Here is a 25714-nt window from a genome sequence, read left to right as displayed (position 1 = left end):
TTGCGCTCGGTGCCCCGTCACCGCGGGGAGCGAGCGGAGGGCGTCCCCGGCCCGCTGCCTGCCGCCCTGCCGCCTCGCCCGGCCCCGAGGGAAAGAGGCTGTGGGGGGCCTGCGAGTGGGAAGGGGTCGCAGCTAGGAATCGACTTTACACCCTTTCCGACCTTATAGCGAAGGGGGCTGGGTGAGAAACGCGGAGTGAGGGTTTTTTTCCTGTCAGACACAGCGCAGTGTCTGCACCCCTCCCGGGGCGCCCTGCAGGTCCGGGCTCACCCCCGCCGCCGGGCTGAGGCGCGCTCCCGGAGTCACATCCCCCCGTCTGGCACCCCCGTAGCAAAGGCTTAAACACGGGAGCTTGTTGCAAGCAGCGCGGAGCTACCAAGCGCGTTAGCTGTGAGACTCCTATGAATTTTTCAAGAGGCTGCTTTATAATCAGGAGAGTTTGTAATCAAGCTACGTACGCCCGCTTATTTCGCGGCTGTGCTGGCTGTATTACTCCTGACACAGCCTGAGGCTGGCTGTGCTGCAGCTCGACGCTCGGAGCCTTGGGAAGAGACACAACTGATATGACACAAACGAACGTTTCTTAGCCTTTACCTTGGGCAGAGGGTGGGCTAGAGTTACATTTTCCTGGCAGGTATCCAGGACTGTGAGTCTTCGCTTTTGCAGCCTTTGCTTAGACAGTCAGTAAATGGAGACATAAATACAAAAACTAGGCTTTCCCAAGTATCTATGGGACAATTTATGTAAACTCCACAAGGCACTCCTTCGAGGTTGGCATTGATCCTGTGTCAGAGTCACAGTGAAGTGACACATGGACATGTTCTCACTTGAAAAATGAGTTACTGTAATATTAGCCTCAACTATTTCAGCTGAGTGAGGGTAGTGAATGAGGGTAGGGAGTAAATTTTAGATTTGCTATAATTTCACATGAATGAATGTAGTGAATCAGTTTTCTCTCCAAAGCCTTGCCTAATATATCATGACAAAACCCAAAGTTGATTGCTTCCTATTCAAAAGAGACCTGAGCACCAAATGAATTTGTATTTGATCCCAAATTAGTCCAAAGGGTATTGTCTACCAGATGTTTATTGTTTGGCTAGGTTTTTAGTTTGGGTTATTACAGAGAAACATGCCTGATGAAGCGTTCAAAGCAAGCTGTCCGATTCCAGTGGGCTTTTGCTCAGATGTTACAATACCATTAATACATTTCCAGCTCTATTTCAATGTCTTTTATTCAAGAGTTCTCTGATACTTTTAATTGTCACCTGAATGTACCTGTACATGCATCTTCTGATGCCCTTTGTCATATACACAGTCCTATGAATTTGTGTGACTATCAGCTCTTCTGTTGTAGCGTGTCTGCAGACCCAAAAACAGATGAAGAGAGGGCTAGCGTGTAGCAAATAATGCCAAAACCATGCAGTCACTCCTGTGTACAAATCGCATTGCATTGGGATTTTGGTGCAAAGGACTGGAAATGAAGCAAAACTTCATAAATAGGATTAGCTCCTGAACACTTGCAGTGTGTGAGTGGCAAATGTTCTCCAGCAGTTTCAGCTCTTTTGGTCTGAACTCCCAGCACCCAGCTGAATGCAGTAAGGGCTACTTGCAAAGAGGTTTGGGGACGGAGAGCTGAGCTGTTCCTTTTCCTGAAAAAAAAAAAAAAAAGATAACCTGCCATAGGAAAGCTAAATCAACAGTTTAGCGTCATTTAGACTACCTTAGCAAAGAACTGAAAGAGGGCAGTTTGTCTGAGGTTGGAGACGGTGCCTCATATCTATTCCTCTTCATAAAGGAGTAATTAAGCAAGTGGATACAACAAGAAGAAAGTATGTTAGTTAGATCGTTGGTTGATAGCCCCTGTCCAGCAGGACCCTTCACAAATATTTCATTGTTAGATCTATCAGATATAATTAATCTTGGCATGGTTTCAGTCATCCAAAGAGGCTGCAGCACACTTGAAAACTCCTTATAAATAGCACTAATAGATAGCTCTGTTCTGTGGTTTTCAGCCATAAATCTCAAAGAACAAAGTTCTTTTATGGCTGGGGATGCTGAAGCATAAAGAAATCAGGGGATGACCAAGTCAGAGATGGATCATGTTGTAGATTTTGCGGGTTTGATGCTATGGATATAACTAGAACTGCGATTTGCACCATAGGTCACAGTAGCATTTGTCAGCATGGTAGAGGAGGTGTGAAGTGGGCTATAATGTTAAAATCCTAGAAGGGAATAATAAAGTAACAAGAGAGTAGGAGTTTCATGTGACACAGTGCAGAGCTGCTGTGAGGATGAAGACTAATAGTAAAGGACAATCAGAGTCTTTGAGAGTCATTTTAATGACACTTCTAAGAAGCATTTTCATTAAAGCATTGCTTGTGAAATATTTTAAGTAAAATTAAATGAAGAATAAGTATTTCTGCCCAAGTGCTATTAAAACTGCAACTCATGAGGCTACTGTTTTAGAGCCTAAAGTCTCATTGCAGCTAGTGGAAACTGACCGTAAACAGGTATAGATTCCAGAAGCAAATCCGTAACTGCATTCAACTCAAAAGCTTGTGATTCTCAGGCAGTGTTCCTCAATTCAGCCAACTTATGCTGATCTACACTGAGGAAAAGGAACAGCTGTGGAACTTTTCTTTATAAAGGCTGCCATTTTGAGGTTGTAATTTCTGAAAGTTGCATGTGGGAGAGAAGAAGGGAAAGCAGTGCAGTAAAGAATTGGATACGCAGCCATAACAGAGGTATTTTTCAGTGGAAAGACACCGACTGTCAATTGCAGGGAAAAAGATGTTAGGAGCAACTAAGTATAGCAATGCATTACCAATTTCTGAAAATGCCAGGTAAATAAGGAAAATTTCCCAGTCAACAGCTGAAGAGGGAGGCAGGGTCAGGAAAAGAAGTTGGTACTTGACTCCTCTCAGAAAAGAGCAGTTTCAGTTCTGTGAAAGGAGTTGGATCCAATCATCCTGGGGATTGTTCTGAGAGAGACATTTATACCCAGGGGAGGAAAAATGTTTCTGTGATATGACTTCGAAGTCTTGGTTGGCTAATGGTTTCATAGCTGACGTAGGGGGAGAATATCAGAGTAGCAAAGTAAGTGAGCTAATCTTATGGCAGAATATACTCTTTGAACAGTGGTTGAGAATCAGTGGATTGCTGGTTGAGCAAGGAGCTAAGGAATGTTTCCTTATTGCCCATTGATGTGCTACTTTGATTGTGAGCACAGCGTATCCTTTCCTCCTCCTTGATCAGTGTTCTCGTGGATTTGACAAAGTATTTGCAATGAAGCACATAAAGGCCTCTGAAACTCCAGAAACTGATAATAGAAGCTGGTTGGACTAAGCGGCTTGTTATTGCTACATCATGTCAGAAAGATTTATCTGCAGAAAACAGAGATCATGCGCTGCACGGAACAAGCCAGCACTTTGTACCACTCTTTATATGAATATCAGAAGCCCAGACAAAGGGAACAGCCAGTTGGCAAGCAGGCTGAGAACAAGGTCATAATCTCTCCAGAGGAGCCAACGCACCCAATCTCAGCAAAGACACTAAGCTCATCATCTGAAATGCATTTGTATGAGCAGCAGCTATAACCTCCACACCACCCTCTCAGTTACACAAACACAGATGTCCCTGAAGCCATAAAATGACCTACATCAAAAAGCCAAGGCAGGTGCTGTTTTAGAATACTTTTGATATACGTGCCGTTTTTCATTAAAGTATGGTAAACATTTTCAGCCCAATCTTAACTCCCCGGTCTTTAATCTCTTATCCACATAACTGCACGCTCCTGCCAGAGGCTGTATGGCAGAACTGAGGGTGTGGGGCAGGGTGGCCAGGAAGGTAAGGGGGGTCGAGCAGGGAGGGCCTGCCTAGGTTGTTCAAGCAGCACACGTGGAAATGGGATCTAGCAGGGCTCCCACGGCCTGCAAACCACACAGCCGATGGAGTGTGGACCGAGAGAAAGCAACTGCCACCAGAAGTCCAAAACGAGTAGTACTGACAGAGAATTATCCATGACAATTACTACAAAATCTAATCCAGCTGCAAATACAATTACTAGAAATCAGGAAAACACTGTTCAGATCAGGTGGTATCAGTAAGATAGAGGGGTTGCAGTGTAAGGCCTCTCTAAGCTTTGAGGAGCACTTAGGAGCTCATATCCAGAACTTTGATAGACTGTGTGTTGTACTAGCACAGACTAAAAAGACTGCTTCAAATCTAAGTGTGAAATATATGCAGAGAATGCTAAAGGGAATGTATTAATAGACTTTCATAGCTTTTTTTTTTTTTTTGGCAGCATGCTGTATATAGGTTGAGGCTTTTAGACGAAGTTAGATCAGAAAGAAATGTCAGAAAAAGAAGAATCAGTGAAAATGGGTATAAGAGAAGAAGTGGTCCAAAGAACAAACTTTGCACCTCCACAGCTGAAGGTGATCTTAGAACAAGAACAGAGTGATTACAGGTAATCAAAAAACAGAAAAATTAGAATGTAAGTTGGTTATATCTAGTCTGCCTACAGCATTACAAATGTAATGGGACACGGGACTACTTTCTGCTAGGTTGCTAAAGGCCATTGCAGGGTGGTTTTGACCCTGTGTCAAGTTTTGTGTGTTCACAAAGCGCAAATCTGTACCTCCCTGTTAGGGGAGATAGTTCAAATGCTCTGGGCATCTGAATAACCCCCTGTGGTTCTGGGCAAACCCTGGCGTGTCACAGCCATTCTTGAAGGACAAGAGATGTTAGCTGAAGCAGTGGTTGCTTAATGTTGATGCTGTGAAGGCACTAAGCATGCGAGAACATTTTGTGTGATTACATATTAAATTGTTCTGCAAAATATTTGTACATAAAATAGCATTGCTTAATGACCATTTTATGAGGTTGTCTTTGGAAAATCTAAACATTTACTGTAACAACACACTGAAAAATAGCTCCCTGGAAAGCATTTAGTTCTGCAAATACTTTGAGTGTTTCCCAGCCTTTTCTGAACATGGCCCTAGGGCTTGCCTTTACTGTTATTTATCTCTGTGCAGGAAAGGAAGACAGGCGCAGAAGTCTGGTGTTAGTCTGTACTAAGGAGGTACAGGTTTGGCACTCCCATGAGCTTCCAGTGCGGCCTCAATTTCTCCGTGGCTTTAAAACACAGCTATAAAATGTAAAATCATGCTTCCCTAGGAAGCTATGAGACACTTGGACATCAATCCTGTTCCACAAGCGTGGAAGACAAGCTAGTTCACAGGTGAATTAACAGTTGTTTTGCCATATTGCACAGGAGACACACAAACGCAAAATGTTAATGACACTGTATCCCAAAGAACTTTGCCAGAACACAAATTAATGAGAAGCAGAAACCAAAGGAGGGACTGTGATACAGATCCTGTGTGCAGCTCCTGAGTCAACCTGCAGCCCTGAGTGTCCTCTGCTTTCCTGTTAGTGAGCTTGTGCTTCAGTGCTATGTGATACACAGCAAAGACATTTTAAAGGAGCCTACAGTTGCGACTTTACTGGTTTGTCCCCGGTCATAAAGGGAAGAGTAAAATAAAGCTAGAGAAGCAAAAATGGAGGCTGCAATCGACAAAGCAAAGGTGGGTCCTGTGGAAGGGTAACAAATCCCAGGACTGGTATGAGGCAGGGTTGAATTGCGAAGGGCTTTGAAAGTGAGAAGGAGTTTGCATTTGGAGTAGTGGAAGAGAACTGTGACAAAGAAGTGTGGAAAACTCAGAGTGATGTGCCCCAATAAATGAACTTGAGACAGTTCCAGGTGCTCTAGCCAGAGAGGAGATTACAATAAGGAAGATGCACGGGCCTTGGCTGGGAGCCTTGGCAGAGCAAGCCGAGAGGAATTGTAATGCTTTGGAGATGCTGCATGAGACAGATCGGTGACATTTAAAGCACAGCAGTACCAACAACGTCAGTAAAATTAGCAGCAAAAACTAAACTCCTCCCTGTCTGCAGACTTTGCATCCACACCTTAGATTTGGGCTCCCAGAGCTGCACGAGCTGTTGGTGTTCTCAAGCAGAGACCCTTTGGTTCTGAGGCAGCTCTCGGGTACCACTTGCAGTGATCTGCATCCTAGTCATATGCATGCTACTGATTGGGAACCCTTGCCTGCTGTCCCTTCTCCAGTGAGAGGATTTTGCTGTATATCAAACTGGGAAAAGAGATTCATCTGTCTCCGTGAGTCAGCAGAACCACATTAACTCTTTCTGGTAGTGTCAGTGCCAGTGAGTGGGGCTGAGTCATCCAAGCAGACACAGCAAGCCTGATGCCCATCCATTCCTCGAACTGGGAACTGTCTTGAGATGTCAAAGGGAAGGTGGTTACATTTCCCATTCCACTGATCAGTCCAGCATCATCATGATTTGCAAAACAACAGACGGTGTGAGGTTCAGCTGGCAGATTCAAAAACTGTCAGCCATTTCTGGGTTAGGATCCAGAATTAAAAGGAAACAAAATGTTCTTCGTTTCTAGGAAATTCACTAGTTCACACTGTTTATTTTCCCAGCAATGGCCACAGTCAGTAAGACATTGCAGCAATTGTCTGAGCTTTAATTAGGAGCTCAAAACCCAAGACCAGTGCTTGGGCATCTCTGTTATACTTCTGCTAAGCTGGAGTAACTTCATGGAAGTGAAGGGAATCAGAGGTTCAATTTCTAACTTCCAATGCACTCGTCCTAATCCAGCAAAGTCAGTATAAGAGCAAGGCCACTGACTGCTTTCAGCAGGACTTTAGCACTCATAAATGCTAACTGTACGATGCCAGGGACTGAGTCCATGCAGGGTTATACAAGTAGGAATAAATGCAGATTTCAAGCCTTAAACCTGACATGTGGAACAACCAGCAGAGGAACACAGGCTCCTTAGAAACAAAGATTTTCTATTTTCATGCAAATGTTCTCAATATTCTGAAGCAGAAGGAGATGCTTAGAAAATACATGCTGTACGAACAGCTTGCTCTCTAACAGATCGATTTTCACTTAGCGTTACCTACTCGTTCCGTGAACTAATAATCACAAAGCAAATAAGGGAGTATAGCCTCTGATGTTATGTGCGTGGTTCTTCACTGAAATTACCAAGTTTAAAAGGCGTGCCTGGTCTTTTTTTTAACTACACCTTGGCTCGATTCTGCACATTAAAGACGGACACGTATCAGCCCTAAGATGTATCTCTTACATTAGTCTGTGGGATGTCTTGCTCTGGCTACTATGTCAAATGGTGCTGTTTCTCATATATGCGAATCCATCACCCACATCATTGCATTTGTCCTTGGTCATTTTTACTATGTCACTATAGAGCACACAGAGCTGGCAGTTGCCTTTTTACCTTCTCAGAAAGACTGGTAGGTGGTAGTCTGTCAAAACCACATTCAGATTTCTCTTCTTGAGTTCTAGCTGTGAAGACATTGTTTCTCTTCTCATCTATACCCAAATGCTATGATATATCTAGATTAATCCCCACTGCAGTTGACAAACTTCTGGCAGAAAGGCCACAGTCCCCTTGTTTCCAGGCCTTGGCATACACTTCCCAAACCCCAGAGAAAGACTCAGCTATGAGAAGGTGACATAGGCATGTTTGTGCTTTTGGTCACATCCTATCCATTGTAGTTAGATAAAACCATACAGGTTAAAATAGGACTTAAAAATAATCCCCTGTATTCTTATGGCAAGACAGGAAAATTTAATTAGTCTCTGTGGGATTTTCATGTGCAATGACAGGAAGCTGACACCAGTGGACCACTAGAATAAAAAGGGTAATCTGATAAAGAGATTATAATATTTTAATTAGCCTAATGTCATGCATGAATATTATTTCTATTCTATTGTCTTCATATCTGAACATTGAATCAGCTTTCATCCCTGCCATAAAATACTCACTGGCTACATTTTCCTCATGCCAGATCAATACCATCTGCAAACAGCAGGTTAGATCAGAATCTGTTTTCCCAGCTTTGCTGAATATATGCAAGTATGATGCCAGAGGAGAAAGGAACATCTTCCTCTCTCAGTGCACGGAGGCCACTTGCTCAGAAATCTGCAGGATTACCTGAATATCCTGAATTAGAAGTTCTTCAGTTTCCTTGCTTTAACTTTTGTTCGTGCTTTTGCTATTTGAGTTTGGTTTGTATCTCTTGACACTGATGCCTGCTGACACACATATTCCTGCCTACAGTTAATCAAACAGATGGCTTCTCTGTGCTACAGAGTGATAGATGCTAATCCATTGATCATGGCTTGTTGTGAGGTTCCTCAGAATGGATGTCAGAGCCTTGTTTAGCGTACAGTGCCATATAATATATAAAATCTAATAAAATAACTTTTCAATAAAAGATCATTAATCTTGGACTTTCATTTCTGTTTTCTACTTCTCTGTTATCATCTCTGTACAGTTTTTGCTTTTTACTGTGCAGATGTCAAATCTTCGCTCAGAAGGGTTGATCTTGATTCACATGCTTAGAGGTTACAGAACTTTCTTCAGGCAGTGTGGGTTTTTCACCTGCATTATCTGAACTAGTACTGCCCGTCCTCCTCTTCTACGATTTTCACCTACGAGTTCCAAAACTGTGTAACTGGAACTTCAGCTTAGATGTATCTCACCGTGTAAATGACCAGTATAATTTATTTTTACTTTCTGCTAGCAACTCTACTTTATTGGAAATACTGGACGGATGGTCCCAGGAGACAAGGAACACAGTTTCAGTTTAGGGACATTTTTATCTCACTTCTATTCTCCCTGCTTCTACCATAAAAATAGGAAGAGAGATTTGGGATGTTGACAATGATAAGAAGGAAGCTGCAGGAATGTCAAATGAAGGTAGTTACTTGTTAAACTGGTAATTGCGTAAGAAAAAGTACAGAGCTTAGTGTCACGTTAACAAAAAATAATCAAGGCGTTTCACAGAGAAAGCCACTTTATTGCAGCAAAATTAGGAAGAAGTTTGGAGTATAAGTATGCTTTAGTATACTAAGTGTAAGATTTTTGTGCATAAGCATAAGGCTCAGCAAGTCCAAGTGCAAGGTGCTGTACCTACAATGGGGCAATCCCAGACATGAGGACAGACTGGGAGAAGAACTCATTGAGAGCAGCCCTGCAGAGAAGGACTTGAGGGTTCTGGTGGGTCAAAAGCTCGACACGAGCCAGCAGTGCGCACTTGCAGCCCTGAAGGTCAACTGCATCCTGGGCTGCATCAACAGAGGGGTGGCCAGCAGGGCGAGAGAGGTGATTGTCCCCCTCTGCTCTGCTCTCGAGAGGTCCCACCTGGAGTGCTGCGCCCAGCTCTGGGGCCCCCAGCACAAGAAGGATGTGGGGCTGTTAGAGCGGGTCCAGAGGAGGGCCTCAAAGATGCTCAGGGGGCTGGAGCAACTTCTCCTATGAAGAAAGGCTGAGAGAGCTGGGGATGTTCAGCCTGGAGAAGAAAAGGCTCCAGGGATCCCTCATTGCAGTTTTTCAATGCTTAAAGGGGGTTTATAGGAAAGATGGAGAGCAACTTTCTACATGGACAGATAGTGATAGGACAGGGGGAAAGGGTAGATTAAGATTAAATATTAGGAAGAAATTCCTCACTCATAGGGTGGTGAGGCCCTGAAACAGGCTGCCCAGGGAAGCTGTGGATGCCCCATCCCTGGAGGTGTTCAAGGCCAGGCTGGATGGGGCTTTGGGCAACCTGGTCTGGTGGGAGGTGTCCCTGCAGACGGCAGGGGGTGGGTGGAGTTAGATGATCTTTAAGTTCCCTTCCAACCCAAACCATTCTGTGATTCTATGATAAGTCTTAGTCTGCCAGAATTTTGTTTTTTATGTGGTTGGAGGAGGTGGGTATTAGACTCTCCAGCTGTTCTCCCTGTTGTGAAATACACTATTAGTTTTCTCTGGAGATTTCACGAACGCTACTGCTATTTTTGTTCCATAATTGTATACCCTTAAGCACACACATAAGGAACAAAAATGAGTTTAATAAACAGGATTCACTGAGGCTCTGTTGATCAGCAAAGATAAATGTGGTTAATAATTTAGCATTATTTTATTATTCAAAATAAAGTCTTTAGTACTAAACATTTACATAATATGTTATAAAGATTTTTCTAGTGGTAAAAGGAAATGATATAATTTAAGCAAAACTACTCATGTAACTGAAATTTGAGGCTTAACTAACATAAGTCCTTGTGACAGTCTTTTGTACTTTAAAGAAATGTATCATGAGAGCAGAACTGGGATTTCTTGTGTCACTGTTAACAAAGAGGAGCTTGAGTTTTGCTTGCAAATGGCATCTTCAAAGGCAATGTCCAAAAATAGTTTTGAGGCAGTGGAGCTTCCTCTGTGAAAATTTTTATTTACTATAATCAGAACTGGTTTGAACTGAGGCCTCTTCCACAGGCAATTCTGACATTAAATAAATTAATATAAAATCATTCTGAAGTAGAACTGAAAAGTAAAATTCCTCAGGAAATTAAAATTCTAAAGACATTTTTTTCCAAGCTATTGTTGTACTTATTTTAAAGAGTTGACTTACTGCTATTACATCAATAACAAAAACTATGTTGTACCAACTGTATTATCTTGATTAATTTTGCTTAGACTTTTCATCAAATTAATGTCTCAGATGTCACATATCTGCAATATTCTGTTGTTTATTATCTGGTATTATTTAATACAAAATACAAAAGGTAATGCATACAAAAGCCAATATCAAGCAATATCATCAAAAATGGTTGTATTTTATTAAACTAAGCATTTCTACAAGATCAGAAAAAAAATAATAAAAGTGAGAGGAAGGTGAGAGAGTTATGTTGTTGAAAACAGAACTGGAAAGTGGCAAGTTTTCACAGAATGGTTTGATCTCAGCCAAACTACATTTTCTGCCAACTTTACAGACCTTTAAAACACCTAGCACTGCACTGATTATTAGCGCTGTTTGAAAAATCATTTATAGAGATTTTATTCTTGGGCACTCTCAGATGGTCAGGTTCTTCTAGCCCTTTTAAAGTGCTGTTTCCAGTGTGCCATGGCTACAAAGAAATGGGGATGTGAATGCTAAACAATTCATTCAAAAGGCCATATTTTCTTAATGATTTTGACAGAGCTGCTTTGATTAAGACACACAAGAGTGGTGAGTCTTGAGACCATAAATTTGATTGCAATATGGCCAGGTACCTGCTGACATAATGTGTTCTTCATGATTTCACTAGTAATTTTGAGGAGGTCAGGTTTTTCAGCTACTGGAAACTGTTCTTGAAGTCAAATACATTGAAAAAGTGTTTGCTTCACAGAAAGTGTTTGCTCCTGAGTCCCACAGGGACTGTCAGCGTTGAATGAACAGCTCCAGGAGCCCAGCAGTGAAGAAGATCGTTGTTTGTATAAATGGTATACCTATATAGCGTTACTGCATCTGGGTCCATTCAGCTCACTGCAAAGAAGTTACAAAAGGCACTAGAAAATCTTATGGGTGATACCTATGGCTGTGCTCTTCATGTATAGGTAGTCCACTAAACTATTCTGGGAGTTGAAAGGCTATACCTGAGGTAGGATGACCCCATATATATGTGGATCACATGTATACATATATATATATGAACAAGATATATATGTATGTACTGTTTACAGTCTGGACTGGTTATGGGGCACTATTGGAAACATGAAATAAGGCTAGATGGTTCAACCCATCACAGACATTCATACATTCACATGAAAACTTCTCTTTTCCCATTTCTCTCATTTTATCTTCTCTCATTTTCCCATTGAGTTTTCTTTAAAAGCCAGACTCAGACACGCACTGAGCAATGTTCAAGCCCGTTGTAGCAACAGAACTCTGAACAGGAGGCAGTTGCTGGCCCTCCATATTCTGTCCCCAGCATGGTCTAGTGGATGGGCCATCACAATAGGCCCTGGAGTGAATCCTAATTCTTTGATTAATCTGCCTTACAGCTGTGGACAAAAGAGGGTGCTTCACTCTGCCACACTGCGTTCTCCAACTTTGACCTCTGACTGCAAACACCTGGGAATATGTCCTGCATTTTGTTCTGTGTAAGCATGCAGAATGACAGAGTAGCTTAAATTGGAAGGGACCACAAGAGATAACCTAGTCACCCTCCTGCTCAAAGCTGGGTCAGCTAGAACAGGTTGCTCAGGGCCATGTCTGGGCAGGTTTTGAACGTCTCCAAGGATGGAGACACCACAACCTCTCTGGGCAACCTGTGCCAGTGCTTGACCATCCTCTGAGTAAAACATTTTTTCTCGTATTTAAATTAAATTTCCTGTATTTCAGTTTGTGCCTTTTGTTCTTTCACTGGGTACCACTGAAACACCACTACAGTGGATACCACTACAGCACCTAGTACAATGGGAACTAGTCCTGGTGGTACCTGTAGGTGCCCCCGTAGGGTAAAAAAATTCCAGAGGAATAACAGTAATACTCACACAGGATTCCTCTCCCCAGCATTCACAAAGACTTCCAGTACTTTATTAAACTGAACGAATTATTCATTTAACACCCTAGATATTGGTCAAAATGTGCTCAACAATTGGTGGAGTGTGAACTGGGAACATCACCACACAAGAATAGCTCTTTGGTTCCCAGAGCTCCTTCTGTACAGTCAGAGGAGGGGAGGCAGAGAGATAAGGGCAAAGTGAGCCTCAGGTACTGGAGTAGCAGTACCTATGTGGGGCAGGACACCTTCTGCTGGAGTCTAGCAGCCCACTTTGGGAGGTGTGGGGCTCTGCGGGAGCAGATTGGCTCATTATTCTCTCCCCATCTTTTGCCTGAAGTTTGCCATAAAGGTGAAACTGAGTCTTACTTGTCAGGAAAGAATGAAATGATCCCTAAGGTTAGCAAAGTGCTTAGAGACCCTTTGGGAAGAAAAGTGCTACGTAAATAGAAGCTGATTCCTACAGGTTATTAATAGATGTATCTGCAAAAGTAATGTGCAAACTACAAAGGAAAGATCATTCTGAATTAAATTACCATAATTTTTTTCATCGCTGTCTCTTTTCAGGAGACCTGGATAATACTGCCAACAATGACAGGTTGAGTAAGAGACAGGGTTTGTGTGGGCCAGAGGTGGGAACAGAGTGGACTAATTATATCTTTTTTAACCTTTGCGTACATCTGGGCAGGATAAAAATGAATTATGCAACCAGCAACTGAGCTGTCATCCCAGTGGAGGCTGCAAAATGGTGCCCAGGTCATTCAGAAACATGATCGAAGTTGTCCCATTTATTCTGGATCTAAATACTTAAAAAATCCATAAATAAAAATGGTATTTTCTGCATGCTTCATGTAAGGCTCATGCAATTATCCTGTGGACAAACCAAAACAAATTTACCTTACTTGCTGTTACTTCAACAATGCAGAGCATGAAAGGCAAGCACTGAAGTAGTATGGCAGAGCTAGACATAGCTTTTTTTTTTGGGTGTGCGTTTTGAAACCTCTTTGGTTTAATAGGATAAAGAAGATGACACTTCTGTTACAGTCACTTGGATGTGTCATTTGAACACTTTATCATGTGATATTTATTCTACTTCTAACGTGTGTTGTGACATGAAGCTTTGTTCAAAGGTTGGGGCCCAGTGGGAAGATGTGTAGGGGCCTTCAATACCTGCATCTCAGCAAAGTAGCAGGTGTCTGACCAGAAAGGGGAAGGGCCTCTTTACGGGTAGCAGTTATGGAGGAATTTGTTCCTGTGAAATAAGAACTCTTCTCTCTGCTCCTTGACTTTCCTCCCAAAAATTCAATTCAAACTACAATCCATGCGATATGGTCTATTATTGATAGCCTATAGCTCTATCACTTCAACAGGTTTATGGCATAAATTGGAGTCATATCCTAAGAAAAGAACTTGACCCTTCGGTCTTGAATTTTTCCAAACTCTATTTCCACCCCTTTGCAGCATCATCTATGCCCCTCACCAAATTAAAGCTGTCTGTAACATACAGAGGACTTGTTACGAACACAGCTTTATATGTTACTCCCTAACACTCCAGTCAGTTAGCCCCTTTCCTGGCTGAGCATATTGGAGCTGAACTCTGGAGGCTGAATGAGGTGTCTTTGAGTACCTGAACCCAAACTTCATTCAGTTTTTATTAGTTCCCTGTTTCTAATTTGGTCCAGTACAGTATTTATTAACTCAGTAACCCTAAGCATGGAAAGGTTTTAAAACTTTTGCAGCCAGAGCTAATTTGCCTAATTCAAGAATTTTGGCATCTTCTTATTTTTATTCTTTGTTATCACAAGGAAATAGCATGAATTATGTCAGTGTTTTTAAAAGAGAGCAGAGAATATGTTGTATTTGTTTGCTCTTGACTTATAGAACAGGAAAGAGCAATATTGCACTGGAATAGTTGTGCCTGATGGTGTATAAAAGCCTCTGTTAGCTTAAATTTCCTTGTGGTTAACCTGATACCTCAAAGATGAGTACATGTCATTTCTTTGTCTTAAGTAGTGTGGAAAGCCAGGAAATGAAGTAGAAATACTGTACTGAGTATTTTGCAAGATAAATTCTGTTCCAGGAAGGTCACATTTTACTGAATTGATATTTCCCCCAGTTCTGCTCTTGTTAATTTGTGGACCCTACTGTGTTTTATAAAGAACTTATGATTTTGTAATTATTTAAACACTCAGTGCTAGATAATATACTACCACCTGAGTGACTCCTCACTAAGCTGCTAGCAATGACCAAATTAGTAGTCTGTGCGAGTATCTATAAGAAGGCCAGGTCAGTTTTTGTAAGACATCCCAATATAGCAGATCTGTTGATGATTTGGATATAGTATATAACATTAATGCTTATGTTAGGAATTTACCAGTCCTAACATCATTGGTTTTTTCTCTAGAGGTATCTGTCATCTGCCTGCTGATAGGGCCTTCAGAAGAAAGCCTGTTCTGGAGCCCTCATCACTACTGATACACTAACATCTGTGACAGTACCCGTGTCTCCTGGATTTTGTCGTAAGTCATATATTTGTGTCCTCGTGGCATGTTTAGTACAGTAAACTCTTTGTGAATAAAACTCCTGAGCTTGTGAAGATCCAGCAGTCTAAATACCTGTAGCTTACCTGTCAGACTAAGCAACTGAATACAAACCAGTGCTGCACTCACTTATGACACCTCATGAGAAGAGATGTCAGCTCAACATTTTACGTAAGTCCTATTTTTAAAGTCTCCATTAGACTGGCCCATCCAGGTTGGGACCTTCATTGATAGCAATGTTCTGCTGGGTGTTCTGCAGTGAGCCTCAAGGGGTGGGAGGGCTTGTGAATGCAACCGTCTCCTTATGAAGTGAGGGGATTCACAGGCATGTCCTGCACATCTACGTCACTAATATATGCATTCCTAGGCAAAAGAAGAACAAATGTAGGAAGCATTCTTGTCGCAAACATAATCACTGTTGCCCACAGGGATCAAACTTTATTACATAGATAAGAAGAGGGAATCAATCTAGGAATCACTGTCACATCCTGAATGACCCGAAAGGTTACCAGCAATTGTGTACCAGTAGGGAGGAGTTGCGACTAGCTACAGAGAAACTTGATAGCATCAAAGCAGATTTACGACAGAAATCACTGAAAACTTTTTGAAAGATTAAGAAATCTGAAATGCATTTGACATTCTTGAAAGAAAAAACATAGCAGTTGTTGCCTCATACACTTTACTTAATTTCTTCAGAGGTCTTTTGGATGACAGAGATGCTTGATTCTATTAAACCAGCACTCAAAGTGAGCAGGACTGTGATCCCCATTCTCCATTCCCAGACAGATGCTTGCACTACCCAGAAATACCATGTTTATAGGTCAAGAAAATGATCTCCCTACAAAAAAAGGAAAGAAAGAAAGAAAGAAAGAAAGAAAGAAAGAAAGAAAGAAAGAAAGATAAAGAAAGAAAGAGAGAAAGAGAGAAAAGAAAGAAAGAAAGAAAGAAAGAAAGAAAAGAAACAGAAAGAAAGAAAGAAAGAAAGAAAGAAAGAGAGAAAGAGAGAAAAAATAAAGAAAAAGAAAGAAAGAAAGAAAGAAAGAAAGAAAGAAAGAAAGAAAGAAAGAAAGAGAAAGAAAGAAAAAGAAAGAAAGAAAGAAAGAAAGAAAGAAAGAAAGAGAAAGAAAGAAAAAGAAAAGGAAGGAAGGAGGGAAGGAAGGAAGGAAGGAAGGAAGGAAGGAAGGAAGGAAGGAAGGAAAAGAAAGAAGGAAAGAAAGAAAAAGAAAGAAAGAAAGAAAGAAAGAAAGAAAGAAAGAAAGAAAGAAAATCAACCGAACACAATATATATATTGTACATGGATTGAATGGGGAGATGCACTGAAATTAAATTTCTAGGTGCTCCTTGCAGCACAGGTGCAATCTGCCCAAATGGCTAATTTATCCCAGAGCCTGGTGTTGCCTTCTTTGCAGGAGCCAAGGTGTCTCAAAAGGACATTTGAGTCTGCACATGGACACAAGGCCTTTGCTCCATCCACAAATAGTGCTGTGGCGCAGGAGAGGGCTGCACTGGTAGAGCCACTTGGTGATGTAGAGGCTGTTTGTGGAATAGTACAGCTTCCTCCCAGCGCCTCAGATACCCACCATGGCTGACAGACAGTAAATGACCTCATTGGTTGTTTTTGTTGTTGTTGTTGTTTGTTTCTTTGTTTGTTTTCAGCAGTGTTTTTTTTTTTCCGAATGGGAAGCACAGTCCTGAATTTCTCCTTGAAATAAATAAATAAATGATTTTTCAGATTACAGTTCCAATTAAAGACTGAGAACGTAATATGTAAACTACATGTACACAGCTCTCCTTCAAGGAGAAAGCTCTTCTTTTTGGGGCACCAGCAGAGCCTTTGCATTTCAGTCATCTTCCTAAACAGCATTTTTAATTAAAATCATAACTTGTCCCAAGGAAGAATCCAGAAAATATCTGGATCTTTTCTTTCTTTCATCAGTCCTCAAAAAAAGTGGTCAGTGCAAGCTATTTTACTTTGTTATATTTTGGAGTCTGGGGGTTAGTACAGACTGGGGATTTCTCCCAGAAACAACAGAATATTTTGAGCTGACCAGAAAGGCAAGTATGTTTTCTGCAACTATTTAGTCCTTAAGCAGAAGGAAAGACATCAGGAGCATTGTGACATTTAGTCAATATTTATTGAACTTTTCAAAAACTGGAGGAAAATGCAAACATACTGTTGTGGCATGCAGAGTCAGTGAGATGTGCACTCAATTCCTGCAAGAGGACCTCCTTGTCAAAGTAACCATGAGTCGCAGTATGTGTATGCTCTCTTGAGCAGCTGAAGATGCTTCCCTTTCAGGCACCTCACAGGAGACATGGAAAGCAGAAATACCTGTGTCTGTGCTGGATTTTCTCTCCTTGCTTGGCTACTTCCCAATTCAGGAGTAATTATCACCCCTACACAGCCCATTACGGTACAGAATTTTAAATCCAATCAAATTGTTCCCTGTCAAATTATTTCTCACTTCTAAACTTCCTAATCAACTCTCACAATTAGCTCCCGTTGCCTCATTTTCTTTGATTGCTTTGCTGCTGCAGAGGGGTCAGAAGAAAAAATCTGGGGAAAGAGCAGAGGAACTGAAGAATCTTCTATATCTTTACCTGTCAAGAAAGAGTTATCTGGGGCCTGTGACTTACAGACTTTAAGCAGGAACTAGGCTGTGGCTAGGGGTGTTCCCTCTTCTAGGAAAAGGAAGTCATAAAAGGGAGAGGAAAGCTGAGGGGGCTGAGGAGGTAAGTAAACCAGCTCATACTATTGCCAGTTACTGCATGTGTTTGGACCAGATCTTCTCCACTTCTCACCTGGCAAGAATCAGGTGTGGCACCGGTAGACGTCCTTGCGTCACACTGTCAGCATGAGAGGAGGAAGAAGATTAATAGTGTATAATTCTTTCCTTGCTGAAAATAAAAGACCTGGTAGCAGATTTCCAAGGACTGTTTAAATACTTGGGGTCTCCTGCTGCATGCCTGATATTCTGCAGCTCAGCTTTCCATTTGCTGAGCAAGCAGTCACAGCTTAGACCTGCCCTGCCCTGCCATGGGGTGGCATGGAGCATCAGGAGGTCCACAGCACTGAAGGCACCTGTGCTGCCACAGGACAAGGTGCTCCTGCCATGCAGGACAGTGAGTTGGGGGTGGCTTCCCAAGAGCAAATCAGGGCGAGAAATGGGCTCTGATGGAGAACAAGGCTCACGGTTGCAAGAGCTTGACTTTTCCCCATGGGCAGGAGAGGTGCTCCTGGAGAGCAGAGTTATTTTCCTGTTGATGACTCAGAACTTCTGCAGAAGTTGGGCGGGTTCATGGTAGAAAGTGGGTTAAAATATGACACTGCCCTGGTACATGACCTTAGCAGAAAACAGAGAGTCAACCCTACATTTTGGTTTAGGAGCTTCTTAAAATTTCATCACTTCAGTGGCTGACCATTCTGACTCTTTTTCACGTGGCTACCATTTGTTTTCGTTTTTTTCACATGAAATTCAAGGATCTTAAGCCCCTAGTTTAGCAAGGTAGATGAACACATTTACAGCGTGACTTGCAGGTCAAATGCTTAAAGTTACCTACCCACTTAAGCTGTCATGCTGATTTAACTGCAATGGCTTTTGTTCCCTTGGTGGTTGAAACCTCTCTTCCTCCTGGAGAAACAAATGCACTGAGTCACTGGGGAGGGCACTGCAGTACTGGATTGTGTTACAGGCATACACGGAGACATCAAGTCGTAGGAGGCATGTCTCGGTCCATCGAATGACAAAGGAGTCACAGCACTGCAATTGGGACATGTACATTTTAGCAAGGCTTCTAGGTACATGAAGCCCTGCAGGAAGCAGCCGGTACATATGGAGCAGTGCTACAGCACTCATCCAGGATTCCAGAGAAGCTGCTCTGTAGAGATCCAGTGGGCATGCAGTAAGGGTTATCAAAAAGATGGAGAAAGGCTTTGTAGCTGCGGCGATATCTGTGCCAACAAGTCAGGAGCAAAAGGAGATGGAAATAATCTCTTGTAAGGTGGAGATGGTGACCTCATCCCAGAAACCGTCTTTATCTCAACCAACAAGTTCTTGTACTTTTACCTTTCTGATTCTCTCCCCATCCAGCTGAGGGGAGAGGGAGTGAGCAACTGTGTGGTGCCGAGCTGCCTGCTGGTGTTAAACCATGACAGACTCCCTCCTAAACTTTAGTCCCTTTCTTCAGATTGGGAAACAATATGTACAATAAGCACAAATTCAGATCTGCCATTGAACACACCTGCTTGTATCCCATCAGAACCAGAAGCAAAGGAATAATCTAATTCAAAATGTGCCTATATTTGTGCATTTTTGGATGGGCAAATCTAGATTTTTTCCTACATTGTTATTCTCCTGTTGTGTATTTATACCACCCTGTGGGGTTCCCATTAATACCACCAAATGTTCATCCTTGAGCAGTTACAGTAACTGCACAGGACACAGAAAGGAAATCTATTTATAGTATATTAAATCGGAAACTTACATGGTAACATGTTGTAATTCAGCAGTGGATTTAAAAAAATGCAAACAACAAAACAGAGGAAACCAATATAAAATCTAATCTAAAATTACATTGATTTTGTTTGAAGGGAAAATAGGAAAGGATAGGGAAATCAGTGACGCTGTGTGTGTTCACTGTAGGTAGACCTTAGTTTTGGAAAAAAAAACACGTCAATAATTACATAACATGCTTTTTCTGAGTGGATTATCATATTAGATATTGCCTCTCTTTATTAAGAACCAGTGGTGAGGTGAGCTCAAGTTCTCAGTCTCTGTTTGCAGACAGATCAGCAGTTGATTTAGTAGATCACTACAAGTATTTCAAGTTTGACTTGGAGAAGTTTTCCAGAAAAGGTCATTGCTGTTGGGTTGTCAAACTGCTACCAAGCTGCACTGGGAGCTCCCAGTCATCTTCTGTGTAAAGGAGGCCAATATTTGCCCGTAGCTTCAGACAAATGTTCTCTCCTGTCTCCAGCTATGCCACCTGAGGACGGTATCGCTTCTGCTCAAGGCTCTGCTGGGGCTCACTGTCACCTGCTACCTGGAGGTATCTGTTCATCTGCCCACAGCTCTGCTCTGTCAGCTCCCTCTGACCTGTTCTGAGAAAATTGTTTCATATTCATTTTCTGTAACAAGGTGACCCTACCAACATCTTTTCCTGAAGCAGATGAGGGGGCCAAAGCCAATTCCACTGGCAGAGCTGGGTGAATGGCAGTGGTAACTTCTAACATAGACGTGGTGACAGGCAGTGGGGCATGGTACTGTCTCCAGATTGTGAAGCTGTTTTCGAAGGGAACATCTGTGTGTATATATATGCATATATGTATGTATGTTTTATAGCCTGAGCATTTCTCCTTTAAAACAGAAATGACTCATAGCCTACAGTGAGCAGACCCACCTTAGTTCCTAGTAAAGTTGCAGTTTCTGCCACTGTTGAAGTAACACAATGATCCTTTTTCTAAAAAGACCTCTTTGAAGTCAGTTCACTGTGACTGCGCAGAAGGGTTAAGGAGTTGATTCTGTTTTTCTAACCCAAGACAAACATTTTCCCTGGACAAATGACTCTCCTTCCAATGTCTTTCTTATGGGATATCTGAAGAATGAAAGGAGGATAGAGTTATTTTTAGCCTGCCCATTTCCTCTAGCTGTGCTATGAGTTGAAAGCTTTCCTTTATGATTTTAGCACTGTAGGGTAACGAGTTTAGTTCTAGAGTTCTCCAAAAGAGAGAGATTTGCAGTCATAACATATTACATGCTTGTGACTATATACAGGAAAACTTGCATGACTCAGAAATGTTTGCCAATATTTAAGGGGACTTGCCAAACATTGAACAGGTCCCTTTTACAACTTTCTGATTATTTTTTGCAGTCCAGCTATTGCTTTTTATGACGATTCTTGCAATAAGACATCTCTTTTTCTGCCTAGAGCTCTTCTGTCATATTCATAAGCACTTATTTACTGTACATCTTACAAATTACTTTGTTTTTACTCAGTGATTAAATTGTTAAGTTGGATGGATATGATAATATGTCATTTTGCCATCAGATTAAGTTCCGCTGTTATTTTCATTCTCCGTTCTAAGAGTATTTGGTATACTTATTTTTGGCAGTGTGCTGAAACCTAAGTCGGTGTTACTTAATTTATAACATATCCTTAATATATTCTGGTCCATTAAACAAAGGAATGTCTTTGCATCCTCTTCCACAGACAAATTATAGCACTATTTGAGTGTCTGTATTTGGAATGCTTTTTAGCTCTAGCCCACGTAGGACGTTCCCATGTAGGTTCACACTCCCATGTAGAATCTGGGTAGCTATGCTGCAGTGGTTCATCTTGTGATTGCTTTGTGGAACAAGCTTAATTTTGAACTTTAACAAACAAAAGGTACAAATATTTTCCTGCACTTACTATACTTATCTTTGGGTTGCAAAAGGAGAAACAACCAAGAAACACCAAAAGCAAGGACGTTTGCTGGATGCCAGATGTATGACTGCCAAGAACCCAAATATGTAAAAAGCAGACAATTGAATAGTCAAGGACATCTTTTAATATCTGTAACATCTTTTAATATAAAACAACAACAACAACAACAACAAACATTCCAAATTCCTTAATTTTTGTATTATTAGGAGCTTGGGTATGTAAAATAATGTAAGAGAGAAGAATGTCATCACTACTCAACAACTTTAGGTCATATATGAATATTTTTAAAATATTTTTTAAAAAGTCTTATTCTTTTGATAAAGATGTGTAATATCCATACCTACATATTGGTATATATATGCTTATTATTTATCAAAAGAAACTAGTTTTTAACTAGCAGCTGGCGAATTTCATTTCATTTCCATTTCTTTTCAGAGGTTTTCTTATGCAGTGCAGTTAAGCTGCATTGACATCTTTGTCAGGGGTCCAGTTTCTCAAAGGTACTTAGGCAACTTTGACATCAATGGGAATTTGTTACCTAAAATATGATAGAGGATCTAGACATAAACTGCTCACAAAACATACAGGGTGAAGCCATGCAGCCATGCTTCACCTCCACTGAATTTGGTGGCATTCCACCATTTTCAAACAGCATAATTTTGTCTGATAACTATTTGCCACAGCTGGGGGAAAAAAAAAAAGAGAGAGAGAGAAAAAAAAAGAAAGAAAAAAGAAAAAAGGAAAAAGAAAAAGAGCAAGGGAAAGGGGAAGCAGAGAACAAGAGCAGAGTGCTTAAATGCCAGAGAAAAGGGGAGTCAGTTCTTGGAGGATTGGAAAAAGCTGCAGAAGAAGGAGTAGGAAGAACCCCCTGATATGGTCGAAGAGAAGTTCCTACAAGACAGAAGATGAAAAATAAAATTTCAAATGTTAGCAATTACTTTCAGGATGTTTTCAGCCATTACTAGTGTGCTGTCATGGGTAGAAAAAGGTGTTACAGCATCAAAGGATCCAAGGAATGTAATGAAGAAAGAAATTAGAAGAGTAATTTGCATCTATTTGGTGATATAATCTTCAGAGGCACTTTTGTTAATTGGCAGGCTTGGGCTGTACTTATTAGAATACTCAGAGTCTGGTGGAAGTCTCCAGAGGTTTTGCTCTAGGCAGCAATTTTGGATGGCCACAGAACATTTCTATAGTCTCGCAGTTTATCAGCAAAATGAGTTATTTTTCCTTCATCGCTTTAAACTTGACAGTCAAAAAGAAAAAAGACCAACTTCTTTCAGGAGCCTGTTTCTTTGAGCAAACAGAACACTGAAAAGCTCATCTTTTCTTGCAGGACTTTTGATAAGATGATGATAATAGCATACCTCTATTCACTGCGGTGTGACTATATATGACTGTACCTAGTCTTAGCTGTGAACATTTGTTCTTCTGTCGTGTTGTGTTTTTATTCCTTTTTCTATTTTACGAGTGTTTAGAGATCTAGATATCTGTTCTGAAATAAGTAAATAAATAAGTAATTCATAAAGAGACAGAGAGAATAATCCCCTGCTTCACAGAAGTCAATGAAGACAGAACAGCAGCAAATTTATTGCACCTTCTGATATTGTTTGTCACTTCAGATGTTATTTAGATTGAGTTTTATTTATTACTAGCATCTACAATTTCCAATGGCAAAAGTTGAGCACTTAAATCCATATCTTATATGAACGCAAAAAAAAGTCTTTGATATTCAGAGACTTTACATGTATCAGTTCCTCTGACACTGGGGTTTGAGTAAAACCTAATTTGTTTTCCTATCTATTTTATTTATTTATTATTAAACTAGAGACATAGAACTTTTCTTCCCTTGCGCAGACACTTCTCCAGTTTCAATTTTTTTTCTTTCTTTCTGCTTTTTATTTCCTTCATCTGGGACTTTTTCTGTCAGTGGGTTGTCCTTTTCCCTGGGTGTGCCTCCTGCTTCAGAATATACCATGTCTCTGCCCATTCCCTGAGCTCCCAGCTCCATTCATTAGCTGGATAATAGCCTGCAACAATTTCACCTGAAAACGTTACTTTCTTCCAGTCCAATCTCTTATCGCTGCTGGAGCCAAATTGAGTTATAAGGTCTAAAATTATCCCTGAGGACAACTCTGCTGAGGTAAATACAGTGGATTTAACTCTGTATTTTCCTTATATATCAAAGTTTATTTTTAAAAATCTCAGCTTGAACATACTTGTTTTCAAAATGCATTTTAATTGAAAAGTATGAACATAAGAGCTTGTTCATTCCTTTTGACTAACACCTATTCTTTTCATACAGCAGCTGTACCAAATACATTTTTTTTTAATCAAAGCGAGCAGACTGGTATCACAGTTTACTTGCTTTTCCTCTCATTACTGATCTTTTGCTGTAACCATGGATCTACCTGAGTTTTGTGTGTATTAAACTTGTATTGTTGAAAAACTGCTGAACAAATTTGCCTGCAACAGTCTCAGATGGAGATTGTTCAAAGGATGTGCCTGAAACAGAGGTATACACCATTCCATAAATAAACTCTCCTAAGCGTAAATTGTGACCATCCCTCTCTCCATCTGAACACTTCAAGCTTTTCAGAAAGTTGCTTTTATGTAAGATTAGAGAGCTGTCTCCATGACATGATGCTTTGCTTCTCTTCACCATTAGTTGGGCGTTAGTTGTTCTGGCTGTAAATAGACAGGCACAGATGGTACCACGACTCTCCGAGCCTCCACACATCTTGCACTGCAGGGATTTTTGTTATTCTTGTTATCTCTCTAGCAGCTCCTACTCTTTCCTAACAGTTTGTTGAGAAGAAAAGGGAAGGCTAAAGAACAATCAGTCCCTTTCCTCTCTAGGATTGATGAAGCCTTTAGACAGGATTGTAGCATTCATTTTGACTTTATTCTTTGTTAGGGGAACCCAACTATGGGATCCTCAATGAAGCAAATTTTCTGCCAGCCTCACCATGTGAAGTCAGTCCTCCCTGCGAATGTTGATCAGAACTAGATGCCCCAATGGCATTAAACTGCAACACTTGAACAGCACGCAGCCTCTCTCTGCATATCTTCCCTCAGTGCCCTGCAGCTCTGATCACCACACTGCAAAGAAACATGGCAGACTTAAATCTTGAAGCTTATATCACAAAAGACTGCCTTGGTGCACAAGAACAATGTTTGCAGGAAAACATCGCAGGTACAATTAACAGCACTGAATCTGGAGACAGGATGAATAAGAAGGACATGACAGAGTCGTAGTTCCACCAGCGCACGTCACGGAGAAGGTAAATTGGGTGATCCTCTTTAGTCTTTCGTATACCACAAGAACAAGATGTTAACTCAAAGGCAACAAATTGAAATCAGATAAAAGGAAATCAATTGTATAAAGAGTACAATTAACCTCCTACAACAACTACTGGAGCCAAGAACTCAGCAAGCTTCTGAAAAGGACTGGATGTTTGTATAAATGATTAAAGTATTTGTTTAGTATTTTCTTTGTCCTATCTTATATGAGCTCGTAAGCTTCTGTGTCTCTAGAGAAGACAAGTTACTAGTGTCTGGGTAAGAAGTCTCCCTTCACTTCTAGCAGACAAATCTCCTATTTGTTTACTGTTAGGTTTTCCATCATCTTTCTTTACAGTGTTGGTGAATGCAAACAGTCAGTGATACGGCAAGAGGTGGACTGGTCACCTGCTCCTTGACAGTAGTTTCTGCATTTTCATATATGAAGCTACAAATGAGAAGAATAGTGGTAAAGGTTAGCTAGGGCGTTCATGAATAGCTCACCTCTGTCCTGGACTTCAGATTGTTTATATAAATCTGTGTAACTTTTCTTTTTTCTGGGGGGGGTGGTGGGGCTTTACCTACCAAAAGGGCTTTACCTACCAAAGCCCTTTAATGATATAGCATATCCTTATATCGGTACTGCTCCAAAACAAAAAAGCCCTCCTCTTAACGTGGGGGTACACACCTGCACATCAGCCCTGGGTGGTCTCCAGAGACCTGTGGGCAAGCAGGAGCGGTGTCAGCAGGTGATCCAGGTGGGCCAAGACCCCCATGCACAGGGCTGCTCTTCTGTGCTGCCCTGCCCTGCCCTGCTCTGGGGAGTTTATCTCCATCTGTATTTATCAGCCCAACACAGGCCCTGCCTTAATCAAGACTGCAATATCCTGTAACGGAGGACAGGCTTGCTGGAGAGGAGGGTGTGATGAAAATACCGCACAGAAGGGACATCATGGCTCACCTCTTTTTTAATGAAAGGCCTGACTGAGAACTGTCTGTCAAAAGGGCTAGACACCTAAGCGATAGATAAATTTCCCAGAATTGC

The 25714-nt window shown here is 41.3% G+C and overlaps 1 long non-coding RNA gene across 1 annotated transcript; it reads left to right on the top strand.

Annotated features, from left to right (window-relative positions):
- LOC121065575 lies at window positions 1–24829 on the top strand. The gene is made up of 3 exons (XR_005817157.1): window positions 1–4468; window positions 14825–14939; window positions 24305–24829. It is a non-coding gene; the product is annotated as an uncharacterized LOC121065575 (long non-coding RNA).
- The last annotated feature ends 885 nt before the right edge of the window (window positions 24830–25714 follow it).

The sequence above is a fragment of the Cygnus olor genome, chromosome 2 (assembly GCF_009769625.2).
Source record: "Cygnus olor isolate bCygOlo1 chromosome 2, bCygOlo1.pri.v2, whole genome shotgun sequence".
Taxonomy (NCBI): Eukaryota; Metazoa; Chordata; class Aves; order Anseriformes; family Anatidae; genus Cygnus; species Cygnus olor.
The sequence above is the reverse complement of the archived record's forward strand: the minus strand, read 5'-3'. Positions and strand labels throughout refer to the sequence as shown.